The 26,349-nt window shown below is 40.5% G+C and overlaps 1 long non-coding RNA gene and 1 pseudogene across 1 annotated transcript; one reads left to right on the top strand and one right to left on the bottom strand.

Annotated features, from left to right (window-relative positions):
- The window catches only part of LOC120295816, a 79,489-nt pseudogene extending 54,242 nt beyond the window's left edge, over positions 1 to 25,247 (top strand).
- Positions 18,126 to 20,285, bottom strand: LOC120296291. The gene is made up of 2 exons (XR_005553213.1): positions 20,046 to 20,285; positions 18,126 to 18,765 (listed from the first exon to the last, which is right to left on the bottom strand). It is a non-coding gene; the product is annotated as an uncharacterized LOC120296291 (long non-coding RNA).
- Positions 25,248 to 26,349: the final 1,102 nt, after the last annotated feature.

Below are 26,349 nucleotides of genomic sequence, written 5' to 3'. Positions count from 1 at the left end.
GAAGATATAAAAAAAACGTTTCCAGAAAAGCATTTAGGACTTTGCGGTTGGGCTAGAACTAGCCCATAAATGCACGAACAGAATTAACGTAAGCTGCTTTCCTACTTCTCTGAAACGTGCGATATTCTTGGCGTCTGGAAGGAGTCCAGAAGTCCGTTATCATCACATCCCTCCCTTTCCTTCCGTTTAGGGATGGGTATGAATTTTGGAAGAGAGAATCCTAAAGATCGTGATGGTTTTGTTTGATGGGCCTAAGTTGGCCCGTCCGCCCATGTTGGGCCTAAAAAGCCCGGCCCACAGGATTAGGGCCCATGGATGAAGGGGTATGTTTCTATTTTGGAGGGAACGTATATAAGGGAGGAAAGAGAGGGAGGACGCACCTTTTGGCATTATTACGTACATTCCTCTCCCTCTCTCCCTCCAAAAGAAAAACAAGCGCAAGAGGTGACACACATCTTCCCTTCAAGGCCAATCGACGTCATCGAATCGAACGGAATCGGTTTTCTCTTCCTCTTATCGGCTTCGGTGTTTAATCTGTGGCTAATAAGGTACGCTCGATTCCGTGGTGTGCTTTAGGATCGGTGATACGTGTTTTTCCCAGGCTCGTCTTTCGCATTCGTTTTAGGGGTTCGATTTAGTGTCGAATCCGGTTTTTGGGAATCCGATAAACCCAACATTGGTATCGAGCCCTAGTTCATGTTTTCCCGACCCTTTTCATATTTTTTGATTGAATTTTCGTGAAAATAATCGGCCGACACGGATCGGGGTGAAAAATCCCGACACCCGAGCACTTTGTTCATCCATTTTTCGAGTTTCTGTAAGTCGAAATCGATTTCTGATGACATAGGGTGAAAGATCTCGTCGAGACGAGTCCGTCGATGGGTCGAACGCCGACGGGAGACGCTGGATGCGCTCACACGCGCGGCCAGAAGCCGCTGCGCGTGGGCGCCACGCACCTGAAGCGTTGGCTCGGCCAGCGCGTGCGCCACATGTGCTGGTCGGCGAACCGGCACATGCGCGACGGTGCTGGCCGGCGAACCGGCACATGCGCGATGGCGCTGGCCGGCGAACCGGCACGCGTCGGTCGGTGAACCGACGTGTGATGACGTCACCCAACGGTTAGTAACCACTGGGATGACGTCATCGTCGGCGACAGTTGACCGGCCGGCGACTCGATACGACCGACGAACCGACCTGACCCGAGATGTGACCCGACCCGCGATCCGATCGGCCGCCGCGCGTGCGAGGCACGTTCGGGGGTTCGTCGACCCCACTCTGATCGATCCAACCGATCCGACCTGTCCGACGACCGGCGACCCGACCGACGACTGACGACCGTTGACCGTTGACGATCGTTGACCGTTGACGATCGTTGACCGTTGACCAAAAAAAAGAGAGAGGAAAAGAATGTGTTTCTTTTTCCCAATTAAGTCTATGAGGATTATATGCGATCCCTTATTTGTTCTGCATTTGTTGCAGGAACAATGCCTCCCCTAAGGTTGCGCACACCTATTCGCGCAATTATCGATGAACAAAAGGAAAGGCTTTCTAAGTTGATAACTGAGCTGACTGATCATCGATGGGAGAGGGGTGACTTATTTGATCACGCCCTTGAAGTCAACGGGAAAATTCAAAAGGTCATATGGAATGGTCGTCCTATGCCACAGTTTGAGATGATGCGATTTTTCATGAACACCCTTCCACCAGAATGGCAAGAAGTGTTGAATCGTATATGGGATGTCAACAGAGCTGCTTCATATAAGAAAATTGTGATGGATTTTATAAATAAATATTACTGGATTGTTACAAGGGAAAAGATCAAGAAATTGAACAAAATAGGATATTTCCCAGTTCGTGTACTGACTTGGTGTTAGATGTATTGGATGATCTTTGTTAAGTGTGCTTTGTGGACATTTTATGTAATGTTTACTACCTGATTGTTGTTGATGTAGCAACTGATATGTTAGTTGTATTATGTGAAAGCATTATTATTATATTGTATGTCAAATATTATTTGATTTCTGTTATTGTTGGTTGCTGTGGGTAGTTCATAGAAGTTTTTATAGCTTTATAGAATTTATTTTGCATAAGACAATTATATTAATGATAGTTTTAAGTTAGGATGATTGGAAACATAGTGACCTTTTGATTTTGAAACCTTACTTGAAATTGTTAATTAATATGATGGGTTTGTGCAAAAAGGATGCATAAATGATAGGCATTAATAATTCGTGCATATATGTCTGATGTGTTCAGATCAATGGCTTCAGCCACAAAAAGCATAGTTGCCGAGCTGAACAAAGGTGAAAAGCTCAATGGTGACAACTATGAAATATGGCACATGAAAATCCAATATGTGCTGGAAAAGCAAGAGGCATTAGAAGCTCTTCACCTGACCGTGGTAGAACCTGAAGAAGGAAACACTGCACAACACAAGAGAGATAATGAAGCATTTGCTGCATGGAAAAGAAAGAACTCTCTTGCTCGCATCACGTTGCTGAGCAGCATGGAAAATAACGTCATGCAAGAGTTTAGGCGTTTTGACAATGCCAAGGAAATGTGGGAAGCATTGGCAGCAAGATTTGGTCATACTTCGGTGACTAGACTGAGGCAGCTCACTATTAGGTTTGATTCTTATAAGAAGCCTCATGGTCAGACCATGAAGTAACATCTTAGAAAGATGTCAAACATGATTAATAAGCTGAAAGATGCTGGCCATGTCCTCACTGATGAGCAGCGAGTGCAAGCAGTGATTCGTTCCTTGCCTCAGAGTTGGGAGCATATGAAGGTGCACCTGACTCATAATGAAAATATCAAAACCTTTGAGGATGCAGTGCGTCACCTTGAGCTGGAAGAAGACCACCTCTTGGCGGCTAAGCCAGAAGCTGAACTCTATCATGCTGGTTCTAGCTCACATGGAGCTTCGAGCTCCAAGCACAAACGTCCTAACTGGTTTGATAAAGGGAAAGGCAATGAAGCAGGTCATTCAGGGAAGAAACCCAAGCTTAACTAACATGAAAGAGGAAAGCGTCCTCGAATGAAGAAGCTTATAAGGGTGAAGCGTTACAACTGTGACAAGAAGGGTCACTATGCTCGCGACTGTCGTGAGCCAAAGAAGGTAAACACCCCTTGTACTTTTCAGAACTTTACTTTTGTGTCGAGTTCTGTATTCTTAACTAAGTCTAATCCTTTGTGGACTGTAGATTCATGAGCGACAGACTATGTAGCGAAGGATAGAGAATCCTTCGTGGAATTCCGACGAGTACCAACTGGAACTAAGTGGATCTATGTGGGAAGCAACTCAATAGCTGAAGTGAAATGAATTGGCACCTGTCAACTGAACATGCATGGTGGATGCACTTTGTTCCTACATGATGTATTGTATGCTGCAGAGATTCGTCGGAATTTAGTGTCTATTTTAATGTTGGTTAAACTAGGTTTTAATATGAACTTTCATAATAGAGGTGTGGATTTGTTTTTGGATACAAATTACTATGGTTGTGGTTATTTTCTGGATGGTTTCATTGTATTAGATATTGACTATGTTAATGCAAATGTTTGTTATTCCCTTCTCACGTCTTCTAATTCATATGATAATGATATGAATGTGTGGCATGCTAGACTTGGTCATATTGGCCAACAACGTATGAATAGACTAGCCAAAGAGGGCTTGTTGAGCAACATTGAAAAAGTCAATTTGTCCATATGTAAGCATTGCCTAAAAGGGAAAACGACAAGGAAACCATTTGGAAAAGGTAAAAGAGCTAATTTTCCTCTGCATTTAATCCATTCTGATGTCTGTGGTCCAATGGATGTGAGAGGAAGGCATGGAGCTGCCTATTTCATCACTTTTATAGATGATTATACTCGATTCGGATATGTTTATTTGATTTCTCATAAATCTGAAGCATTAAGTTGTTTCAAAAGGTTTATGAACCTGGTAGAAAATCAATTAGACAAGAAAATAAAAGCATTGAGATCCGATCGAGGTCGAGAATAATTATCTGATGAGTTCAGAAAATTATGTGATGAAAAATGAATAGAAAGACAGTTGTCTATTCCATATACTCCTCAACAAAATGGTGTTGCGGAGAGAAGAAACAAAATCCTATTGGAAATGGTTAGGTCCATGATGGCGCATGCTAACTTATCTATCACTTTTTGGAGTGATGCGTTGTTAACTGCTGCCTATATACTTAACCGGGTGCCTTCCAAATCAGTTACTTCCACTCCATATGAGTTATGGACAGGTAGAAAACCGGACTTAAGTTTTCTTAAGACATGGGGTTGTGCTGCATATACTCATGGGTCCTCTCACAAGTTTGGGAAATTGTGTCTTAGAGGAAAGAAGAGTATTTTCATAAGATACTCGGAACACTCGAAAGGGTATGTGTTCATAGGTGAGCAGGAAAGTGGGAATATAACTTAATTTGAATCACGTGATGTCACATTCTTAGAGGATGAATTTCCTAAGAATGGCGAAATAGGGGAAGATTACTCCCTATTTGAAACCTTGGATCAAGATAATGATATTAGTGGAGTTCGTCCAAGTGGGAGTGATATGAGAAATGATGAATTGAATTCAACTCATTCTCAGTTGCAACCACATGATGAGACGACATCATCATTATCTAATCCAAGTGGGAGCATAATGGGGAATGATGTGCAAAGTGTACAATCTCCCATATGGCGAACAAGTCACCAAAGTATTCCCCGTTGACATTTTGACATTGAAGGGAAAACTTTTATGATTGCTCCATAAGATGAGGATGAACCAAGAAATATTAATGAGGTTCTGAATTGCCCTAATAAGGAAAAATGGATTCATGCAATGGAATAGGAAATTGAGTCAATGAAATCAAACCAAATCTGGAAACTAGTTGATCTTCCAAAAGGACGCAAAGCTATTGGGAACAAGTGGGTTCTCAAAATAAAGCGAAAGGCTGATGGCTCAATAGAAATGCATAAGGTTTGCCTTGTGGCGAAGGGGTATAATCAACAGGAATGAATTGATTATGAAGATACATTTTCTCCTGTAGTGAGATTTATCTCGATTCGCATTATTCTGGCAATAGTGGCTAGTATGGATCTTGAATTACATCAAATGGATGTAAAGACTGCTTTCCTCAATGGAGAATTAGAGGAAGAAATATATATGGAACAACCTGCTGGTTTCATAGTGAAAGGCCAAGAAGAAAAGGTATGTCAACTTTTGAGGTCGATATATGGCCTTAAGCAGTCGTCAAGACAATGGTATATACGTTTTCATAATGCCATAATGGCATATGATTTTACAATAATTGATGAGGATCATTGTGTATATATCAAAAGATCCAAGAATCAATTTGTGATCATATCATTATATGTTGATGATATACTAATTGCCGGAAGCAATATGGAGTTTGTTAATACTGTCAAGAGTTGGTTGTCTTCCAACTTTAAGATGAAGGATATGGGTGAGGCTGCATACATTCTTGGAGTTAAGATTTCAAGAGATCGTTCGAAGAGATCGTTATCTCTTTCGCAAGAAACATATATAAATAAGGTTCTTGAACGATTTCGTATGCAAGATTGTAAACCTATAGACACTCCTATTGCAAAAGGTGAAGGATTGAGCCATAGACTATGTCCAAGGACTCCACAAGAAAATGAACAAATGAAACATGTTCCTTATGCTAATGCTGTTGGGAGCTTGATGTACGCTATGATGTGTATAAGACCTGACATATGTTTTGCAGTTGGAATGGTGAGTAGATACCAATCCAACCTAGGTCAAGCACATTGGAAGGCCGTTAAGAAAATACTTAGGTATCTTAAGGGAACTGCTAATTACAAGTTGAATTACCAAGGAAATGATCTACGACTTGAAGGCTATTCAAATGCTGATTGGGGAGGAGATTTAGATGAAAGAAAATCTATCTTTGGATTTGCTTTCTTACTGAACAATGGCGCCATATCATGGAGCAGTAAGAAGCAAACGTGTATAGCCTTGTCCACGATGGAAGCTGAGTTCGTGGCATTATCAGCAGCGGTACAAGAAGGAGTTTGGCTTCAGAGATTTTTGGATCATTTAGGTGTTATTGAAAAAGCTGCAAATCCATTGTTGATTAACTGTGATAGCCAAGTAGCTATAGCGTACACCAAAGATCCAAAATATCATGGTAAAACCAAACATATAGATACCAAGTATAACTTTGTCAAAGATATGGTTGCACGAAAGGATGTGAACTTACAGTACATATATACGCATATAATGGTAGCAGATCTTATGACAAAGCCAATACCTAGAGATGTGTTTTGTGGTCATGTAAAATCTCTAGGATTACGTAAAGTTTGATGTACTGGATTGTAATTTCCCTGAGTTGTTCACATTTATGAACTTTTGTTTTTTCATTGTTAATGCTTATGAATCTTTGTTTGATCTTTATGCATCTTAATGCTCAGTGCATTACTTTAAATTGAGAAAGTATGTCGGATAGATATAAGATTAGCCCACTCACACGGGTAATCGTCTCTATTTACTGTGTGATAAATAGATATGAGACTATTTTTAAGCTTATTATCTAGGTGATAATCGAGAGCTCAAGCTTAAAATACGTATGTCGCCTTAACTGAGTGTTAAGATGAGGACATAATACTTACTATGTCCGAAAGTAAAATAACCCACATATTTTACTTTATCTGTCTATGATGCCAGATGTGAGTTCTGATGAATTTTGTGAATGAGTAGATACGTGAACTCAAGTTAGACATTTGATATGTCTGAACTATTATCTGTACGGTATTGAAAGGTGTAGACATACACTCCATGGGAAATGAATTAATACCGTAATACGTATTTTATACTACATATGCATGAGACGACCAATAAGAGTGGCAAAAGTTTGATCTCAACTGTTATGCCGTGTGAGACTCTTGAGGAAAATAGTTCCTCAATTTTAGTGCCCTCATGACTTTTACTTATTCTCAAGATTTCTATTTAGTGTTTGCTATCTTAGGATGTTGCCAATGGTCAGGAGTTGATTCGATCTAATGGGACATTTCTAGAAAAGCAAGCTGAACTGAAATTGAGAGTTTAAAGGGAAGAGGAATATCGAATTTGGAGAATCACATTGTAGTTTTGTATTCACTGGTCGACCAATTATGACTGTCTTTGGGATAATCATAGTTTTGAATGCAATATATATATCATTGTTTAAAAGAGATCAAGAGAGATATAAATGTGATCGATCAATCTAGGATGCTGCATACTAAATCTACTCAGAGTGTGATGCTCATTATGAGCCACTATATATTCCTAATAGATGTATAGCAACGAGCTCTCAAAGTGTGCTGGTCGCACAGATTATTCACCGATATGAATGTTGAAGAGAGGTAAAGAGAATCCTGTTCAGCCTACCATGTGCGAGTGGGAGATGATGGTTTTGTTTGATGGGCCTAAGTTGGCCCGTTTGCCCATGTTGGGCCTAAAAAGCCCGGCCCACAGGATTAGGGCCCATGGATGAAGGGGTACGTTTCTATTTTGGAGGAGACGTATATAAGGAAGGAAAGAGAGGGAGGACGCACCTTTTGGCATTATTACATACGTTCCTCTCCCTCTCTCCCTCCAAAAGAAAAACAAGCGCAAGAGGCGACACCCATCTTCCCTTCAAGGCCAATCGACGTCATCGGATCGAATGGGATCGGTTTTCTCTTCCTCTTATCGGCGTCGGTGTTTAATCTGTGGCTAACAAGGTACGTTCGATTCCGTGGTATGTTTTAGGATCGGTGATACGTGTTTTTCCCGGGCTCGTCTTCCGCATTCGTTTTAGGGATTTGATTTAGTGTCGAATCCGGTTTTTGAGAATCCGATAAACCCAACAGATTGTATGCTTGTGATTCTGACAATAATAGAGAAACTCGAACAGTCTAAAAATCTCATTTTACAGTATTAAGAAACATATCTATAAATTGGAGCTCCTGGGCAATGTCTTCGGCTTCGTCCTCATCCCGTGGCTTGTGCCCTTAGACATTCCTGTATTATCTAATGATCATATGGGAAGAACCACCTTTGAACCCTATAACCAAGTGCATGAAAAATTAGTGCGTGAAGAAAAAAAAAAAACTAATCAGAGGAAGTATCCGTTGCAATTACTTAAAGAAAACACTCATTGCTAATAAACAGAATCCGCAAAATAGAATATGGTGAATCCAGAAATCAATCGCTTGAGATGAGCGAGCTGTCAAGTTCCCACAAGCCAATAAATACTCATACCAATTAAGGTTGATATGTGGATTTATCCCGTAACCGCATTCCAGAAATCGGGCAATGTTCAGCCCAGAGAGGAGGAAGAGGGGTTAGAGAGAGAGGAGAGAGAGAGAAGCAGCGCAGATGCAACTCCCAAATGATGGACCACCTGAGAAACTGGAAAAGTACGGACATGACAAGCCCTATATCTTGTCTCGGAGCAAATAGGGAAAAAAGGACCCACGAAATCGACAATGAAGATGATGAAGGCTATTTGAACGTAAAAAGGAGCTCCTCCGTTATATTTTCCATGACAAACGACGTCTGTTACTTTTAGAAAAGCGAAATTGCAGATTCGCAATCAGTATTCATGAGCAAATTTACTTGAGAACTATGTTACAGCGTTTCTCTCTGTTTCTAAACGAGAAATATGTCTAAGAACAAAAAAGCCCGACTGTTTTTTTTTTCTTTTTTTTTGGGCCAGATATGATTCCGAAACCTTACCCTTGGCATAAGAAGTCACCAAGCAGTGTGACAATTGGAACCAGAAGAAATGTCAGGTAGAAGTAGACTGTATTCATTAATACGTGGATGACATGGTAGAGACTTTCTTGCGCATACATGAAATAAGACGAATATCAGAATAATTGCTATCCAAAAGAGGACTAGATGAGGTGAAGGGAAGAAAAGAACCCCCAGAAAGGGAGAAGACTCACCCTCATAAGTGAACATATGAAAATAAAAACAAAGATCCCAAGGATGGCCACTGACAGCCATATGAAGGCATGCTTCCACTGACAGCCATATAAAGGCATCTTGTTATTGAATTCCACATCAAAAGAAGGCGTAAGTTGACAGGGACAACAATAAAGGTAAATGCCATTGTGCTGACGTCCCAGAGGCCGAACATTTTTCCCGATGAATTTAGACAGGTAGAACTAGAAGTTGTCACAAAGTGATGAAGGACGAGAGACTGGTAGACCGCAGAAAAAGACCAGGTTGCCACAACTCAACAGTCGAGGTGTGAATTCCCTATTCCCTCCTTGTACAATTGTGGATACTTCTTTGAAAATGACGCACTAACATCCTGGAAAAACATGCAAAAACACTATCAAGTATTTGGTCCAATTGTGATCTGTGTTGGAGCATACTTATGAATATTAGTCGACAGTTAGCAGGTGGTCACAAATAAGGTAATCGAAGCTTTGTTAATGTCTCTCAATCTTTATAAGTGGAGCTACTATATACTCTTTTATTCGGCTATTGAGTAAAGGTGTAGTATTTGTTGGTTCCCTCTCTCCCTCTTGCTTGCAAATCATAGAAATATTTCCATGGTATAAGAGCCACCAAGGAAGAGGGATCCAAATCAAAACTCCAACTCTATCTTTCCCGTTGCCTTCAGTAAAAAGAACATAGCCATCACTATTCAGTCAGCTCCATCTGAACAATCTCTTCATGTTTGTCAACATCATTTGTCTACGTTGATAATCCTAGCATCAGTCTAGGTGTCAATTAAAGCTTGCCCTCTGTTCTTCTCAGCCTTGGGGACTCGAGCAAGTGTTGTCATTGACTCCATATAGTAACGAGTCAAGCTGATCTCCAGCCGCGACCTCTGCCACTTGTCCTTCTCAACATTGCTCATCAACAACCGGAGTCTCACTGTTCACTGCTGCTCGTCAGTCTCCCTCTTCTTTCATCCTCCATCGTCAGTCACGAGCCATCTTCATTGCTCATCTTCATCAGTTCGCCAGTTGACCTTCATCTGTCAAAAGCGAGCTCTCTCCGCTGTGGATCTGTCCACTTCACTCTCGCTCAGCCAACTCTGTCCTTGTCTCTTTTTCTCCATGGTAGGAGAACACTGTCAGTCGAGTCCCTCTGTTCACCAATCTAGGGGTCTGTCGAGTCTTGCCCGACTCGCTGTCTTTGTTTCTTCACGTCAATCTCCATCATTTCCAGTTCGTGTTCATCGAGCTAAATCTTATTCTTCATCAAGTTCAACTATGCTCTCTACTATTTTCCGGTCCTACATGTATGTCAGCTTGTTCACCCCGAATATGTTTCCCTGTCAACTGCGAAGGTCCTTTTCTTCAGCGAATTCCCAATTCCACTTCTCTGAAATCTCCACATTTCTAAAGTGGACGTCATCCATAAGACTATCTTTGACTGGTCAACATCATCGACGAGCGAAGTTGCCGTCAAGTTTCCAGGCAGCTATGAGCACCAGAGTCGAGCACAACTCTCGGGCAGCAAGAGTCAAAGCTACATGGGGGTGACGCAGTTTAGTTAACACAATTCAGACGTCGAATTCTCACATGTTTCGACCCGGTTGTTGAGAAAGAGGTGTCAACTCTGTGTTTCTTCACAGCTTCTCTATCAAATCTGGTGTTAATATGGATTACCTTCAATTTTTCGTGTAAGATCCAGCTTATGCAATTGTCCTTTGTCTTAAAACCAATGTATCGACATCCATTATCTAGCATAAGATCCGGCTCACATAGCACTTTGGTCACAGACTTTGAGAGAAAGTTGAACATTGCGTACGTAAGCTGTATGCACCAAATTTTGGGGGAGTGTTGAAGTATGTTTAAGAATATTAGTCAATAGTTAGTGGGCGTGTTGGAAATTGGTGATCCATTTTCAATAAAATCTAGAAGCTACTAGCTTAATGGAGAATGAACTTGAAGACACGTGAAGAAGCCTCAAGCTGATCAAGAAAAGGAAAGGGCACACATTAAAATAATATTATAGTAGTTGCTGGAGTTTTCAAGAGAATAAGCTCTACGTGCATGGGAAATTTGTGGATGAAAATCTTGGAAGAAAAGTCAACAAAAGTGGCTGAGAGTTGTAAAGAATAGAAAAATACAGAAAAATGGAGAAGCCACCAGAAGATGCGGAAGAAGTCGCAACAAGAGAAGACAAGAAGCCAGCTGTAATTTTATATTATTTTTGTACTCAATGTCGGTGAAGGATGGCGGTGATTCACGCCTATTTAATGTTGATCATGTGAGTGTGTGAGAGGTTACCTCCACCTTGTATGTGGAGGTGAACTCTTCACCTTGAAAGGTCTTAGACCTTCATTGTATTTTCATCAAACTAGTTTGTTTAAATTTTTTTAACAGGGCGGTTACGAATAAGGAAATTAAGATTTTGTTAGCATCTCTCGTAATCGATAATTAGAGCCATCCATGTACTCTTTTATATAGGTATTTAGTAAGGATGTTAATTATTCTCTCTCTCTCTCTCTCACGAAGATTTTAGAAGATTTGCAATTTGCAACTAGACAGTACAACTAACAGATTTTATCATCCGGAATTCAAGATCTCATGTACTCATTGAGTCAAAAAAGAATAGTCGAATCGATTTTATCCTTCTAGGAATTTTAGGTCCGGTATATTTAATAAATGAAACTTACCTGCCCAAAAAGCCCAAAATAAATCACCGGAAGAGACAGAAAACTGCAGAGACAGAAAACTGCTGTTTATCAGGCCATCTATCTTATGCGCTAATATATTAAGTCCCACGACGTATACTTGACCTTGCATATTCTGAGATACGACCGCCGTCCATGCACAAGAAGTAAATCTGAAAGAAACCGGAACTGTGCAATTGCATGATCACTAGCCATCACAGCTTGTAATCCTCCCGACCCACTAATGCCAGCACCAACATGAGCCGCTTAAATCATGCTAACATCATTGGCACCATCACCAATACTAAGCGTTATTTTGCTAGCTCCTTTCTTCAGCAGACTTGTCACCTATAAAGAGTAACAGAGACTCAGAATATTACCTCAAACTGAATGGCGAAACCGCGTAATCTGTCAATACTTTACACTTGATGTAAACTAAGCTCCAGAAAATGTCCAGCTTGGAAGTAACTATGCATAACTTAAACAAAGAAATTACCCACACTTAAAACAATAACTGAGAGGAATTGTATATGCTTTATGAACCCCTTTCCATACATCCCCGTAAACATATGTTGGCATTAAATAAAGAAAGGAAACTCATGACACTGGAACAAAAGTAAACCTTTACCATATAGCCATAAGTTGGCTCAGCTATGCAACATCTTATTACGGTATTGCATTCTATTCTGTATCAAATCCTGTAAGCTCTAAGTGCTTGATATCTTTCCTGAAAGACGTGGAAGGAGATGATAAATAAAGACATGCAGTATTCACAGCTTACGGAAGACTCGATGTAGTTACAATGCTTGGTCCCAAAGGATTCCCATAGCTGACTCATACTTAGTGGTATAAGGCTTAGTTTGCTTGTTGTTCCATTTTAAAAGTTCCTACACTTCTTTGATCAGTAAATCAAATAATGGAGGGAAAGTTCTTCCTGCACTTCCTTGACGAATATTGGCACCAATTTGAAGTTTCAAAAATGAAATATGAGCGTATAGCATATGACAGTTTTTGTGACCCAGTTGCAGGATCACTTTCCCAAAGAATCGTGGCATAAATGTTATCAAAAGCACCACTTAAATTCAAAAGAAATGAAACCAGTGACAAGACAACTAAAAATGTCAGCCAGCACCAATTTCCAATACGGTGGAGCTGATATTTCTGTAATTATGTGATACATAATCAATTAGCATGAATCTAATTTGACCTATTGTGACATGCAATATTAACAGTCATCAGAGGCTACCTGCACTTTCTGTGAAGGATCGACACGGCAGCAAACAAGTAAAGCCTTATCCCTCTAGGTGAAGCCAGCTACTTGCACCGTGTCTTCTTTCTTATATAACCTCTATGTGGTCCAAATCTTTGTCATCTCTTTCCACGTCTTTTAGGTCTTCCCTTCCCACTTCTAACCCCAGTCTTCGTACCCAGATTACCTCTCCTCATTGAAGGACCAAAAACCTTTGTTCAATGTGATCAAATCATCTCAGACGAACTACTCTCACCTTATCCTTAATTGGAGCCACATGATTCTCAGTCACCGTTCCCCAGAATTAGAAGAGCAAGTGGCTTCTTCCAAGCACCAAAATCTCTCAAAGGCAGAAGACAAGCATAGTCAAGTCTTAAACGCAGAAGACAAGCTTGGATGTCGGAGAGAGATATATATTTAGAATTTGTGGAATAAACAGTGAAGGCAGTATGGCTATAGAAGCTCAATTACCAATAATCACCCCATATAAAATCGGAGAGCTAACACAAAATGGTAAAAACTGTGTTGCATGATATTGCCAATTCCAACATAAAGATAACACTCCGAAGATGACACCTTTCCACACACAAACGATTTACTTCAATAAAATACAGGTTCTTTCACCGGAAGAAACACAGTCACATGACAAATCACAAAAAAAAAAAAAAAAAAAAAAAATCAGTCCGAAATCATAAACACTGCTCGCTTTCACAATATCTCCAACTTGTAGCTTTTCCCAGGGGATGGGCTCCCACCATTGATCTCGTAACACATCCACCGTTAATCAAGTCATTTTAAATGGGTCGATATATCATCACCTACCTGATTCTATTCAACTTGACTGTTCCATTTTTTTGGTCAATTTCTCCCATCGATCTGAAATAATTCTTACCTTTGGTAGGTAAAGATTTGACGCAACAAAACATACGTCTTGTACTTTGTCCTCAATGGCATGAAATTCTTCTTCAAACATTAGAGTAAATAAATTCGAAACTGTCGACACCTTGATTACATTTTTGTAAAAAAATAAAAAATAAAAACAATGAATGGTAGTAAAAAGAACAAAAAAATGAATAATAAACAAATAGAAATAAATAACAAAAAAAAAGGCCAAAGTAGGTCCAACTGGAGCGGCCCACGAAAGCTACCGATTGATCTGATCCGCGGCCCAGACCCATCAGCCCAATTACCGCAAAAGTTAATCTGACCGAAGAAAGGAGCGCTCGCTCTGCTTCGACGCTGAGTTCGGAGTAGACAGATACCAAGTCACGTTCGTTGTATTCGGCTAGCAATGTCTCTGCCAGAAGACCTTCAGGCGCACCAGATGCAGATCATTGCCATCGCTGCTCGTTTCCATGAATTCGAGCTCCAGGTGATGATGTCCCGCCGTTGCGTCCTTCTTGTTTGGCCGTTTTGCTATCCTGGCGAAACTGCTTCTAGATGATCTTGTTCGTATCGGAACGGCACATCGATGATTATGGTTACGTGTGATGCATCGATGATTATTGTTCTTCGTGGAAGGTTTTAGTTGACTCGATCCCTCTGATGCAGTGAGCTACGCAAGCGGCATTATCGAAAGTGATCGCGACGGCATCTCCTTGGCTTCTGCCGTCGCAGTCCCGCTTCTGGCTTTTGGTGATGAGGAGTGTCTCCGCGCGACGACGCAGGAGATGTCTGACGACGAAGCAGTCGATTAAAAGGCGAAGGAAAAAAAAAAGAAAACAGAACAGAGATCAAGAGAGAAGAGTCTAGAACAAATCGACACCAACATCAAAGCTTGATTGGAGAAGAGACGACCTGATGATTTGGTGGCGATGACGGCTTGAGCTCGAGATGACGACTCAGCGACTTTCAAGACAGCGAGCACAGCCTCACTATTATAGCATTGATTCTAATGGCCAGCAACGGGACAGAATAACGGATAGAGCCTTTCGGTCGTTTCATCGAGCACTTCCTGAGCAGTATCCGTACATTCATTCGACGCGAGGACGATTCTTGGGCTTAATTTAGAGTATGAAGTGGAAGAGCTCAATCGGTGAGAGAAGATTCGAAAGTGATAGTTGGAGTTAACTGGTTCCATGCGATTCGAACTTACCGCAAGCTTCCACCGATCACTGAAGCGAAAGAACAAACCGAAGGATCGCCTCGCGGTCAGGACACCATACGATCGGAACTGCAACCAGACGACACTGGAACGCGCAATCGAAGTCATGAACACTGGAACCGACGTTGATTCACCTCTGGCGAACCTCGAATCAACGAAAATGAAGTTCGGATTTCCAGGATCGAGCTTTGTTTCTTCTGCGCGTGTGTGGTGTGCCTTCTTCGTGCGTCTGCCTGTCGTGGTCGGAGATGGAAGGCCGGCGGTGGCTTCCGGTGGAGCCGGCGGTCAAGCTAGGAAGGACGGGAGAGGCTACGGACGCGAAGTAGAATCGAGAACTTCCTCATCAAATGACGAGAGTGCCCTGCTTTAAAACGACGAAAATGTCCTTTTAGTTATTGCTATTTTAACCGAATTCAGGAGAGGAGGGAAAATCGGCGCTGGGCCCAGGGAATATGACAAATTCTATCGTACTAGCTATGGCGCATGGCAAAATTACTCTTATGGTTATTCGTGCATTGTTGGCAAAATTCATGATAAAAGTTCGGAAATATTGTACATTAAATATATATTATATATAATAAATTATCTTTTTGTAATTATTTCAATTAAATTAATTGGATTCAAATCCATGAATAAAATAAATAATAAAAATAGCCTAATTTTAGGATGGTTAGGTATATGACTTATATATATATATATATATATATATATATATATATATATTATAAATTTACATTTTTACCCTTAATTTATTAAAAATGTTTAAAATTGAGCTGTGCATGTCAAAATGGCATGTGAAGATGCTAGACTCGAGTGGCGTTAATGTGTTTATAGTGCTAATCACATGTTGGATGTTTGACATTTGTCAGTCGCACGTTGATATCTGACATGTCCAACATGTGTTCAACACTGACATGGAGGTTTTTGAAGAGTGTCCATGCTACCTAGGTGGTCAATGTCTAGGCAGGCAAAGTAGTGGTAGAGCCATTCATCGCCGCCAAAGTGTAAGTCAGCAAAGATGACAACATCGGAGGCTGGCGAGTCCGAGACATGTTGCTTGGGGTTTCTCTATTTGCTATTTCTAAGAGCAGTTGTGTTTGGTTTGGTTTGGACTGAGGACCCAACACGGGAGAGATACTTTCCAGTTGAAAGTAGCCAAAAAGAAAAAAGAAGAAGAAAAAGAAAAAGTGGGTCTTGCATTGACCTTGCCAGGCATTCTTCCACTACGCAATGACGTACCTCTCATTAATGGACAAGTGAATGTAAAGTGCATTAGTATGTTTGCATTTGTATGTCTTGGATCATTAACTCTAATATTGGTGTAAGTCTATTTCATGGATTGTCCGGATCTCACGTTTTTTCAATGGTTGAGCTTGACCACACAAACCCAACCAACCAACCACCCTCCCCCTCAAGGGCGGCTTTTCTCTCTCTCTCTCTCTCTCTCTCTCTCTCTCTCTCTCTCGAAGCAATTTAAGGTCATATCAGGACCACTCTCCCAGATTCATTCTCTGCAAAAGTAACGTAACAACTCACAAAACCGATGCTTATCATCGCAAACTCCAAATCCTTGTCGCTCCCTGCCTAATTCATCCACCATTGCTGCTCTAATGCCTCTCTCTCTCTCTCTCTCTCTCTTTCTCTCTCTCATGCAGAGAAGGAAGACAGTTGTGGTGCTGGACCAAAAAGAAGAAGAAAGTTATTATAATCAATCGCACCTAAAACAGACCAAACTTGAAATCAGAAAAATAAATACAATAAAGTTGCTTGGAACAGTATTGAAATATTGCTAATGCAAAAATGCAATTAGAAGGGAATGGAAAATTGACCAAATTTCGTATTTTCAAAAGTTATAATCTACATTTAATACTAAATGAAGTTACATGCTGCTTTTGAGAAGTTACACACGTCTAAATTAGAGGGGAAAATTTGAAAATAATCAATCGATAGAGAGCAAAACGTTAAATCTGTAAGGATGGGGATCTTTTGTCAAACAAGGATTTGTAATGATAAATAAGAATAAATGAATAATTTGGCATAATTATGCCAAAATGAATCATCATGGGCATCCGAATTTCTCAAAGCAAATTATCCTTGCTAGCAAGTGTAGTTAGGCAACGTGTATGACTAATTTTCATTAACTAATCATATTTAAAATTATCTCTATTAAAAAATAATTCAAAACGATAATGTAACCTTAAAAAATCATTCAATAAAATGGGGGATCTCTATTGTCTACTTTTTCTCAATGCAAATAAATTGTTTTGGGAAACAACCACAAAATAACGGTTTTCATTGACGGGCTGGACCTATGTGATGGCCGATATGACTCTCCTGAGCACATCACGGTAATTAAGCTAATGTTTACATTTAGCATCGTAATAACATGGATATGTAATTATCTGGTCATTAGAATTTGATTGCTTTTTGTGATGACATTTGATCCTCATGTTTCAGTTTGGAGGAAGCAAAAAAGAGAATTTATGCATGTAGCACAACCACCTATCAAGGGTTTCAGGCTGTGATGACTGAAGCATATAAGAGCAATCCAGAGGGAATTTCATCATCGTTAGGCACTAATATGATGAGCTATAAACAGAACTCCCTGGAGATGTCTTTATATTACCTGATTCCTACATTGATCCCCAAAACAAGGAGTACGGAGGTATGACTTGGCTCCACAGAAGAGCATCTACTATACATCTCTGTCAAACTTTTTTAGTCATTTAATCCATTCATCCTCTAATTCCACAAGCTCAACTTTCCAATATGTCTATGATTTGTGATCCTGCACCGCTGCTTGTTTTGTTGACCTTACTAAATCATTAGGTGACAAGTATGAAAATGGAGTACTTAGTCACAGACCACCCCCAGTTCAGTATGGGAGGCCTGGAGGTAGAATGTGTGACCACAAAAGAAACTACGGCCAACCTAGATATGACCAGCAAGGTGGTCAAGTGGCAAATACACAAGAGAGCCCTCAATATGGTTATCAACGACCTATGCCGCAGGATGCCCTGCAAAATTATACTCCTCAGCAAAGTCATGCTACCCTTGGGCAAGGTGAAAGAAGAAATCCCATGCTAATGAGCAATATGGATTATGCCCTCGGTGGAAGGGATCCATATCAAGAACAGAAGAGAGATCCGGTGCATTCATACTAGGGAAACTACAATCAGCAAGTTCATAACAACAATTCCTGTCAACAGCAGAGAGACCTGCTACAAGGAGATAGATGGAGCTCTGCACCTCCAGTGCAGAATGGTTTATAGGAGACACCATTGGAACCATGCACCTACTCTAGCGGAACATATGGCTAGGGTCCTGATGAATTTCGAGGGCAGGGTACCAGTAGTGCTGGCGACTAATCTTCCCTCCCCCATAGAAATTTGCAAAAGCAACCCTCTTAAGCTATTGCAGTAAGCTTTGAGGCTGCCTTGCTTGAGGGTTGCTTTTGCGAATTCTATGAGGGAGGGAGGAAAACAAAAATCATATCTTTGAAACATCATTCCAAATGGCAGTGGGCAGTGAACATTCCAAGGAAGGAAAGGACATCATGAATAAGTAGGCCACAATTTGTGCTGTGTAGATGTACAGTATGTTGGCACAAACACATGCACTTAAAGGATCAATTAAATCTAAGCAATAGCTCTTCAAACAAGCCTTGAATGGTGAGCGTCTAAGGAGAGGGAGAGAATTTTGGTATTTCAAGTGTCGTCCAGGCAAATATTTTGAGGGGCCCCAATGACCAGCTTCGTCGAGAGATTTCCTCGAATCTAGCTAATTTATTAGATCACCTTTAGACAAAGTTGGTATTCTTCAAAATGTTTAATATGACAAAAAATAGATGCACCGATTATTGAAATCACAAGAATCATGGAAATAAACTTCAACTAACATTGGACTTCTCTAAGTCAATAACTAGGCCAAGACTCTCGTTGCAATATCAAGCTTCAATCTCATCAATTTAATCATGCAATTGCCATCCAATTATGTGAAATTGACAAGGAACTTGAACACAAGGTATCAAAAAGGCAACCAAACTAAGACAAAATCCATCTAATCCATGCTTATGCCACAAATTCCAGCAAATGATCAGAATTGTAATAGAGCATACAAGACCACAAATCGTGATCCTCTGATGACTAATTGACATGAACTGAAGCCACATCTTCCTACAGGCGCATACGAGTCTACTTGATCAAAATGGCATCAATCCAAGACTAAATTACTACCGAATTCAAACAAAGCAATCACTATCAGCATGCAATGCTTTGATTCTAGCATGTTCAAGTTCATGACTATAATTCTCGCAAAATTGGCATGAGATTCACCATATTACTTTCCTAGCATGAACATAAATGATCCCATAACCAAACTAGCCTCAAGCTAGAATCAAAAGCACACCCAATCAAGGATATCAAGACATAGTCAGCATCCACAGATCGATTTCCAGTAGAATTTCATTCATTCATATGCCATAATTTTTTCCCAAGTGAACATGAAATTCATCATAACACAACCTTATATCACTGCACATGCTTACCTGAGTGGAATAGCATAAAATCAAGGACCAATTGACATCAGTTCAGGGCTGCAACAGTCGCGAATCAGCATGCATTGACAAGGTTACAGCAGATTCAAAAACAAGTTTGAAATTGAATACCTATGGTTTTTTTATGAAGCAACGGAACTCAAATACACTTATATGACCAGAATAGATCAACTATCTAGTAATGAAGGGAATTCTCAGTCAAGAACTGAATCAAAATACACACCGACTTAGTTCAGGAATTTCATCAAATGGGTGGTATACATTTCGGCCGATGAGCACCCGTTCAAATCATCAAGACAGCCTAAATCACAGTCGATTTGCATACAGACAGTAGCTATAGCAACGGAAAACGGAGCATATGTGGTTTAATTGAATGAAGAACGATTAGCTATAGTGATTGACATCGGACATGACTAACGAGACAACAGAAGCAACATCAAGGAATGGAATCATCGAAGTAGGCAGCCATGACTGAAGTTCGAGCAGTTCGGCATTACAGACCTTCTCCGCGGCGGCAAAACTGGTGGCGGGAATCGGGTAGCAGTGACGACCAGCAACGAAGCCAGCAGAAAAGGATTCAATTGAAATCACCGAGACAGTTGACTCATGGACGCTAAAAAATCACCCGAGTACCTTCGATCACCTCGCTTTGTTCTTTGCCCCTTCTCAGTGTGCATGTCGGGCGATGGCTGTTGGTGGATGGAGGGCAACGGAGAGGCAGAATGACGAAGGAATGAAGATCAAAGGGGGAGCCACCAGTTCTCCCACCGAAACTAAGCATAAAAGGAAATCGACAGATCGTTAGTAGAAGAAAGTAAGGAAGAGAGCTAGAGATAGAAAGGAAGAGGGCCACGTCATGTGGAGTGGATGTGGGTCCCACCGAGAATTTTGCATTAGGTAAGACCAATTGATTTTTTTGATTCAAAGGGACGGGACAGCCAAACCAAAAAGAAATGAAATATTGAAGGAATACCTGATCCCGTGGAAACATGCGCCTTAGAAGTTTTGAATAGCGTTTTTCGCAGTCATCAGGGACTTGGTTCGGCTCTGCTCCACAGCTTTCTATACTCCAGACTTGCAAGGATGGGAAGTGCTCCGAGCACAGGAATTTCAGAGAGTATTTCTCAGGTAAGAAGCTCCTGAATTTGGGCAACTTGAAAAGTCTAAGAAGAGTTAACTTGGAGAAGGTGATTGCCGTACGGATCCCTGCTTCCCCTTTTTCATGGTCAGCAATTAGTTCCATATTTTCACATGACTTCACCACCAACTCTTCGATTTGCCCGAGAAATTTCGCTGTGAAGGTAGGAAAAAGCGTTTCCAGACGAGAGCACCCCACAACCTCTATTTCTCTCAAGTTTGGGAACGGAATGTTTGGGAGACTGTCGGATTGCCAAATGTGCCTAAAGATTTTGAGATCACACAAATATAGCCACCTCAATTCACCACCTTCTGTATTCATCCCATCACCTTCATATATTATCTCAAACGAACGGCATGAAACCACTTTTAGGTCCTTAAGACAACGCTACAGCGTCCTCCACATATGGGATGGGGCAACACATTGGAGGTTGTTGCAATGCCTCAATCCAAGAGATTCCAATTTCAAAAAGGAATAGGCGGGAATTTTTTTTTTCCATAACTCTTTGCACCGAAGGCCTCCTAAACGTAGACTTGTTATATTGGGAACTGTGACCTGCACGAGGATAATGTGATCAAGTAGGATAAGTAGGACCACTTTATTACATTGTTCATCCTAAAACATGATAATTTGAGAATATAGATGATTATAGTAAGGGAATAGAGCAAACCATCTCATTAAAAAATGGTTGTGGCCATTCATTATTCTCTTCGGCCATTTCGCCTAATTGCCTCTTGGCACTTGTAGGACTCTGGATGAACGCTCCAAGATTAGGGCAGTCCCAAATAACTAGATCTCTTAAGGAAGGAAAACTCATCACATCCGCCTTTGATTGACCGCCACCTTTCTCGAGAACCACTTCTTTCATCTGTTGGCATCGATTATCCTTTCAAGTTTCTCTAGCGTTGTGGCTGTGAAATAGGGGAAGAGATACCTCAGGTCCCGCAATAGACAACATCAACTTCTTTTAGACTAGGAAAACCCAAAATCATTTGGGAGTCACTCTTCACTATGCATCTCAGCTTGCTTGCTCCATTAGTCTCCACTCTTTCCAATTTGGGGAAAGATAGAGTTTTTTGCTCAGTATTTGCATCAAGGGACCCACAATCAAACAATGATTCTAGGGAGTAACAATCCTTGATAAAAACTTTTTTCAGGTTTTGCAATCTCCCTTTGATTGTGGAAGGGAGGACGTTGAGTATCGTATTGCAATTTTCAATTTTGAGGGTGGCTAATTCGTGGAAGGAACTTCTAGGAAGTTCACCATGCCATATCCTTTTGAAGGATCCTCTTATTCCAGGAACCCCAAGAAGGTCTAACGTGTCCAAGCTTGGTAAACTCACCTGCTCATGAGATTTTTGCGTTAGATAGTAGCTATGAAAAATTTGACAATTTAGCCTAATCCTAACCAATCTATTTGATGAAATGGAAGAATGAATTTTTACCAGTGTCCTTACTCTAACAAGTGTATGTATAAATTACAAACACATTTTAACTATTAAATGAAACAAAAATCTTCAAAGAGATTTTATTAATCGCCCCACCAAGTGCTTGCCCGTGGCTATTATAGGTATAATCTCAAAGAGAAGGGATTTGTACCTTTTGATCAAAGAAGAAATCAGAGTTAGCATCTTGTGAATCTGAATTAGTGGTTACTGAATCTGAATCGGACTCAGAGTCCAGGTGGTGAGGACCTTGTACACGCACCACCAGAAGTGTGTGGTTCTCGACACTCAAGCCTCGGGAAACAACCGCAAAATAACGGCTTTCATTGGTGGGTTGGACCTATGTGATGGCCGATATGACACTCCCGAGCATAGACTCTATAGCGATCTTGACACTGTCTTTAAAAATGATATTCACAACCCAACATTCACAGTAATTAAGCTAATGTTTCTCTTCAACACTGTAAACACAAGTAAACGTTATTTTCTGATCATTTGATCATTGCTTTTTATTATTTTTTTTTGGGTAACGACTGTAGTCCACTGTCAATGTCCCAAGGCAACCGTGGCATGATCTACATTGCAAAGTTGAGGGACAAGCTGCATATGACATATTGAAGAATTTCGAACAGAGATGGAAAAAGGCGGCGAAGTGGCGCGAGTTCAAGCTGAAAAAGTCAGGCGTTGGCATGAGAATGCTCTCTTAAGGCTCGATAGGATTTCATGGATATTTTGTCCCTCGACAAGCCCTGATGGCGACAAAAAAGCACAAGTTAGGGACGAAGACGACCCGGAAAATTGGCACGTGCAGGTCGGGAAACTTTGTGTGAAATTAATGACCATTTTTAAGGACTTCATTCGTAAACAAAATGAAGTGTAATGATTGTCTTTCATTTCTATTTTACGATGGCCTAGATCTTCAGGTCGATTAATTCGAGATCTGTAAAGGGATTCCCAAAGAGCGTTGAAGAAGCTGCAAAGCAAGTAAGTTTTAGCTGCTAATACCATGCTGGTAGATTTGCAAGTGGCTGTTATATATGTGTAACTCGAAAAGTTTTCCTCATGTTAGAAAGTCACTCTATTTTCTTATGCACAATCTTTAGTGTCTTTGAATATAGATTGAAGCCTACAATGATCATGTTGTTTCTTTCAATCTCTTCATGGTTGCAGAATCTTACATGCGGAAAGAACTTGAAAGTAGACAAGAGCATTCACACGGCGTACGTGAAAGTGATTAGATCAGCGCAACACTTCATCTACATTGAAAACCAGTATTTTCTTGGCTCTTCCTACCATTGGCCATCATACAAAAATGCAGGTATAAGTTTCACATTTCTATTCATTCTGACTGACTTGAGTTTAGTGAGCAATATCACCTCTAGTAAGAGTATTCAGACTTTGCTTCCTCTGGGGATTGTGTATCAGCTAATAATAGCTAGAACTCACTGTATAAGACATTAAAATTGACTTCTGTTTCAATATGTTATATTTCTGAGATCAAAACTTTTTAAATTTAGATAATTTTCCCCATTTTCTAGTTTTGTTTCGGCCTATCTAATTTCTTGAGTTCAAGTTTTCATGGCAAACAACGCTTGGTTTGGTTTTGACAAGCAGGTGCAAACAATCTAGTGCTGATGGAGCTGGCATTGAAGATCACAAGTAAGATCAGTGAAAACGAGCGCTTCTGTGTGTATATAGTGATACCGATGTGGCCGGAGGGTGTCCCTACTAGTGCTGCAGTGCAGGAAATTCTCTTCTGGTAGGTCAGATCAAGGATAAACTCTTTCATCTTGCAAAGAAATAGCGATACACTTGCATTTCAATAACGGTATATCAATAAATATAACGTCCTAGCAAATTGAAACTAAATAACACATTGAACAGAGTTAAGCAGAAAAAGAAGTGATCCAAGCAGAACAAACCTAGCTACTTAAAGGGGAAAATTTGAGACCCGACCTTGTTTAGGTCATTTAGTATTTTTCTCCAAGAGATAAACATTCAGTACTCTCATATTTGTGTAATGATAATGTGAACAGGGACAAACCATGACGATGATGTACAAAATTATAGCCCAGGCTCTCGAAAAAGCCGAGTTGTCACACAAGTACCATCCGTCAGATTACTTGAACTTCTATTGCCTTGGCAAGCGGGAGCCCTTGTCCTCTACACAGTCTTCATCCCAAGCAATGAATCAAGAATCCGAAAATAATGCCTTGGTATATGTCTATACTCTTTCATGGATTCTTCCTTTGACTCATCTCTTAAAAAAGCAAAACGAAAATAGTCATTAAGAGCTATGGTTTTTGAATGAGTGGTAAAAAGATTTCTGGTTTGAAACATGCTATCGTTTCTATCCATGCAGGCTTCGGTTCAAAAGTTTCGTAGGTTCATGATATATGTGCATGCCAAAGGGATGATAGTAGATGAGGAGTATGTGATCATGGGATCGGCAAATATCAACCAAAGATCTCTAGATGGCTCAAGAGACACTGAAATCGCGATGGGGGCCTATCAGCCGCATCACATTTGGGCTGGGAAAAAGAGGCATCCGCATGGCCAGGTTAGTACATCGGATTAGCCTCTTATCTAAATAGAGGTACTAGGTAGACACCCTTGCGTGTGTAGCGACATATATCAAAACCTTAAGCTTGTGACTAATAATGTTATGCTGTGCAGGTTTATGGTTATAGGATGTCGCTTTGGGCGGAGCACTTGGGAGATTTAGAGGACAGCTTTAGGGAACCTCAAAGCACCGAATGCGTGAAGAGGGTGAACAAAATAGCCAAACGGAATTGGAAAGCTTATGTGGATGAGGACCAACATAATCCCAAGGAAATGAGAGGCTACCTGATGCAGTATCCCATCCATGTGAGCAGATACGGTAAAGTTGGTCATTTGGCCGGTTTCGAAACGTTTCCCGATGTGGGTGGCAAAATCCTCGGATCGCCCACCACTCTTCCCGATGCTCTCACGACATGATCGAATATGTAAAATTAGTGGCATTTGATTCGAGAGTGTGCAAATGCAATGATATATAACAAAATTTTCAAGTGATTTTGAGTTAAATCGCAGTATTTTGAGCAGCTGAAATTGAGAAATATGAGTAGAATGAGCATTCATGAGCAGGATAAAGTTGTGATTCAGATGGATACTCTATACTAATTAAAGCAAGTTGTGGAAAGGACACACGATGCCATTTTTGTATAAAATGATTTGGATGAGTTGATGTTATCGTGTGGATATTAAGATAAATTCATATGGTTCATCAAGTTCTTCTTGGCTATGTTTTTTCTATTCGAGATTTATAGCATAAACTTCTTAGACGGAAAAGATCCAACTTTTTCAGATCAGGGGACCTCCAATCAGCAGGGTCATAGAAAATAATTACTATCATCAACAGAGAGACCTGCTACAAAGAGATAGATGGAGCTTTGCACCTCCATTGCAGAATAGTTTATAGGAGAGACAATTGGAACTAGGGACCTACTTTTGGTGGAACATATGGGCAGGGTCCTGATGGATTTCAAGGGCAGGTTTACTGGTAGTGCTGGTAACATGCTTTTGCGAATTCTATGGGGGAATGAGGAAAACATAAATTGTATCTTTGAAACATCATTTGAATAGTAGTGACCAATGAACACTCCGAGAAAAAAGACATAGGTTGCAATTGGTGTTGTGCACGGTATGTTGGCACACACACACACACTTGAAGGATCAATTAGATTTAAGCAATAGCTCTTGTAAATAAGCCTTGAATGTTGAGCGTCGAAGGAGAGGAAGAGAATACATGTACTTTGGTGGCAAGTGTCATACATGCAATATTTCGAGGGCCTCATTGACAAGCTTTGTTGAGAGATTTCAGATTTGGCTTAGTCTACCATATCACCTTCAAAATATGTGTACTAGTAGAGGGTTTCCTTTGGAATCGCTAGAATTACAGAATTAAACTTCAATTAAACTCTCATGGCAATATTAAGCACACATCTCATCAATTTAATCATGCACATGCATATCACTTATCCACGGGCAATAAAGAAGGCAACCAAACTAAGACAAAAATTCCAGCACATGTTCAAAATTGTAACGGAGCATAAAGACCACAAATCGTGATCTTTTGATGACTAATTGACATGAATAGAAGCCATATCTTCCTATAAGTGCATATGAGTCTACTTGATCAAAATGACATCAATCAAAGACCAAATTAGTGCCAAATTTAAAC

Source organism: Eucalyptus grandis, chromosome 7 (genome assembly GCF_016545825.1).
Source record: "Eucalyptus grandis isolate ANBG69807.140 chromosome 7, ASM1654582v1, whole genome shotgun sequence".
Taxonomy (NCBI): Eukaryota; Viridiplantae; Streptophyta; class Magnoliopsida; order Myrtales; family Myrtaceae; genus Eucalyptus; species Eucalyptus grandis.
Note: the sequence above shows the minus strand (reverse complement) of the source record. Positions and strands in the feature narration are given on the sequence as shown.